Below are 4,063 nucleotides of genomic sequence, written 5' to 3' on the forward strand. Positions count from 1 at the left end.
ATGTCGACCATAAAGTCGAAGATTAATATTTCTTCGCCTTTTGTGAAAAGAAAGGAACTGAGACATTTTCACTGTATGTATTTTGTTATTTTCTTCTTATTGCAGCATTGTAGTTAAAATGTATTACTATTTCGAGGATGTCTTTTGCTTTGTAGTTGGTGCGGTTGCCTAAAAAATTTAATGTACACCTCGACCAAAAAGTGCCTTTTGTCTTCGCCTGTTTTCAAGTCTCGGCTCCGCCTCGACTAGAAAACCCAGACTCGAACAGAAAATATCCACTTTTTGGCCTTGATACACAAATAACTATTTCGAGCGTAATTAGCGTCTCGACTAACGTGTCGAAGATAAAATACAATTTTATCGTCTTGTACAATAAATATCTATTAATTTTGCAATTTTCACTTTAAAACTGGAATTCTTGAAAATTTAAATGTCAGATCGACATTGTCAAGTTATTTAATCTGTCCATTCCTTGCTCTGTTGAGTTGTTAACATTGTTTGCGTTTATTTTATGTTTATTTATGTTAAAAATGATTTATTTTGTTAACACGAAATTCATTTGGAAACACAAAACTACATTTTTATAAAAGATCAAAATTAAATCGGAAAAACAGAGAAAACTTTTTGATTTTACACTTTTGAACAAAAGCTCCTTCCAGATTATTTTTCTGGGCATTCGATTTGTTATGTTTTCTTCGTTGGGTTCTTCTTCTTCTTCTTCTTCTTCTTCTTCTTCTTGTCAAGGGGAGTTTACACGATCTTTTACTATTACTGTTGTTTATTCGGCACTAATACATAAGTGATTATTAACTATCGACTGTTTCTAACAAAACGTAGTTTCTACTACTTCAATCACTTCTTCTGTTTTTGGAAATGATGAGATGCGTATTTATACAAAAAAATTACCATTAGAATGTGGTGAACGGCGAAACATAATGGTGTTTTGAAATGGAATTAATGATGATTCTGACCTTACACTAATATACTTGACTAGATTACAATTTTTCCATAACATATTTTAGTAGCTCGACAATGTAAACTTTTTAGTCTGTCTGTTTCTTGTTTAAAGCGAAAATTTTCTAGATTTATGATAAAAACGTAAATCACTATTACTTGCAAAACTACATCTGTTTTCCAAAGAACGAAAAAGAAAAATACATTTTTTATTTTACACATTTTTTTGAATTTTTGAAAAATGTTTGCAAATTTTTTTTGAACTCTACGAATTTCCGATTTTAGTAGTCGAATGTGGCCAACTTTTTAAATCTCTTTCTTGTTTTCTCGAAACTTTGGTATTGTTTGGGCTTATAACAAAAACTCAAAATTGTGGAAATCGTTTCTATTTTGTTCACCACAATACAAACTTCCGCATCACTTCATAAGCCTCGCTTTAAAAAAAAAAAAAGACCAATTGTTTTAGTTTGGCACCTTTTTGAATTTTTTTGATCATTTTATTCCTCTGCACTAAGCGTGTTTTATTTTAAGAGCGATAAATACATCTGTCGACTGTTTACTATAGCAACACCATTTGTTTAAACGAGTGATGAAATAAGTATGTATCGGGCGTTCATTTATCCTCAAAGTTGACCTTGAAGAGTCGATTGTGAACGCACCACTTGTCCGTTTGCAGAGTGAGGTTAGATTTAAACAGCTGATCCGTGATCCGTAATCCGTGGTGCGTTCACAATCGACTCTTCAACGCCAACCTTGAGGATAAATTTAAATGAACACCCGATATCATAAAATAAAACAATATGTCTTTTTCAATCCCAAGTCACAAAATATTCTAATCGAATTGAATTTTGGTTTTCTCCTGATTATTTTTCTGGGCAATTTCTAGACAACCTTTCGTCAAATTAAAAATCAACAAAGCTCTTGTACAACAATTGCCGATCGGCAATACCTTTTTTTTGGTCTATTTGTTTTTATTTATAATAAACAAACAAATCACTTTTGCATCTTTCATTTGAAAATCTTTCTTGAATCTCATCCTCGGCCTTCAACTGCCTAAATAATTGATCACGACATTTTTTTTAATAAATTTGTTTTGATTTTTTAAAGTGCTCCAAATTGTCGTATTATTTATAACAACCTCAACGTCAAAATCGTTGAAATTCTTGACTTTTGATGACCATTCCGGAGAAGTGATTATGTATTACAAACCTCTTGGGCTTTCAATCTTCCCGCAAGCATCAGATTTTTTTGGCAAAACCGCCATTCGGTCCCATCCCATAAATTCCCGATTTTGCCAGATCGCCAATGCTTCCGGCCCGCCTCGATCTTATAATTTTCTTTTCTGCACCCTCGCCCCGATAAATCCCCCCTATCCCGTATCAGATCAAAAGTTTCGGCGAGACAGTGGAATGGAAAAAGGCGATAATTTAGGGTAGCCGGGTGTCGGGGTTTGCAATTAATTAAAGTTAGGACTTACGAGAGCGAGTTGACGGTGATTAACTTCCCTTAACCTCATCCATAAATCGAGCAAAGTCCCGGATTATTAGTTTCGCCCTGTTTCACGTTAACAATCACTAGGTGAACACTGCAAAAGAGAAATATTTTTGGGGCACACCGCACTGATCACTGGAGCGACGTCTCCGTTGCGCGAGGGCCGAATCGAATGTAAATTTTCGTTGGATTAAATTCAACGTTGGCTGGCCTGGACTATTTTATTTTTATTTCTCTTGCCGTGTTGACATTTTCTTCACGTCCCACTTTCGGGCCATTAATTATACCATTTTCGACCTGGAAATAATTCAGTGTTTTAGTCTACCAATTAGACAAATCCGAGCGATCAAAACCACCCTCCGAGAAACCCGCGCCCCCGCGACGACCCCCTCGATTTAAATTTTGATTGTGTCGCTCCTTTTTCGTCACCGCGTCCGCATCACCGGAAGCAACAATTAAACACAAATAACAAGCCCGCATTCGGAATTATGCAAATCGCTCCAAAATCCGTGCACCGATGCGCTCCGTAACGATTATTTCGCACCTGGGGCCGGCTCGTGCGCCCTGTCCGCGTTGCACCCGCGTCGCCACGGAAAAGTCGCATCGGCGACTGAAAAATCGCGGCTGCGACTCGTCCGCTCGGTGGACCTACCGTGGTTCGCGTCCGGCTCCTGGGGCTTGTCCTGGTGCGTGTCGCGGTGCGAGAGGTCTGTCGGCGGAGCTGCCACTGAACCAACGCGCGGAGAGAGACTGAGTCGGAGGCGCGAGCACGGAATCGCGACGCTCTCGGCGTCTCTACGCTCGCCGTACTGTTTGGCATTGATCAAACCTACTGCAGTTGCACCTGCATAGTGCCTTATCATTCCTGCACACCAGGATGCTAACGTGTTCGACTCGGTCTATCGTCGACACTGTTACGTGGACACGACGATTACGTCCGACACGGTATAATGACGGCATCGGATAGGCGATAATGGCGATTGTTTGCCGGCGTTGGCCGACGGCCTGTTTATTGTTGTTGTTTCGCAACAGAGAACAATGGCATCGCGGGCCATTTTTACACATTTCCGACCTGACACATTTTTCTCGCGGCGACACTTATCGCCGAGAGCTCTGATCTCCCCGCGACTTCTCGCACCTCTACCAACAACCTCTCGCAACTCTAATTCGAGACAAAGCGACAAACACACGACGTCCACCGATTCATCGCAATTAAACAGGACTCCAGCGACTCTGGAATTAATTGTGTCACTGCACGCTTCGTCCAAATGCACGAGAAATTGCAGCGATAAATTGCGACGAACCGATTTTATTAAGTTGTCTGAAAGGATGCGGCTCCGGATGAAATGCGATTTGTTGCATGTGCGACAGGCTTCTCTGATAGAACTGGAACGAATAAAGTGCAGAAAAAATTGGAGCGATAATTTGGGTGCGGAGCAGCTATCGGGAACGAGTTCAGGTTTGTAATGTGACATTTCTCGCTGAGAAAATGGAAAAAAATCTTAAATTATCCCTGTCGAACGATGCCAAGAATTCTCGCAAAAATGCGAGAGATTTCGGCGTCTCTGTAGAAATAGTCAAACCTCGGAAAGATTACCATCTGATATATGAAAACGTT

The 4,063-nt window shown here is 39.9% G+C and overlaps 1 long non-coding RNA gene across 1 annotated transcript; it reads right to left on the bottom strand.

The window, feature by feature from the left end:
- Nucleotides 1-440: 440 nt before the first annotated feature.
- Nucleotides 441-3,632, bottom strand: LOC138125257 (uncharacterized). Its single transcript, XR_011157384.1, has 2 exons — nt 3,098-3,632; nt 441-2,742 (listed from the first exon to the last, which is right to left on the bottom strand). It is a non-coding gene; the product is annotated as an uncharacterized lncRNA (long non-coding RNA).
- Between the last annotated feature and the right edge of the window lie 431 nt (nt 3,633-4,063).

The sequence above is a fragment of the Tenebrio molitor genome, chromosome 3, assembly GCF_963966145.1.
Source record: "Tenebrio molitor chromosome 3, icTenMoli1.1, whole genome shotgun sequence".
NCBI lineage: Eukaryota > Metazoa > Arthropoda > Insecta > Coleoptera > Tenebrionidae > Tenebrio > Tenebrio molitor.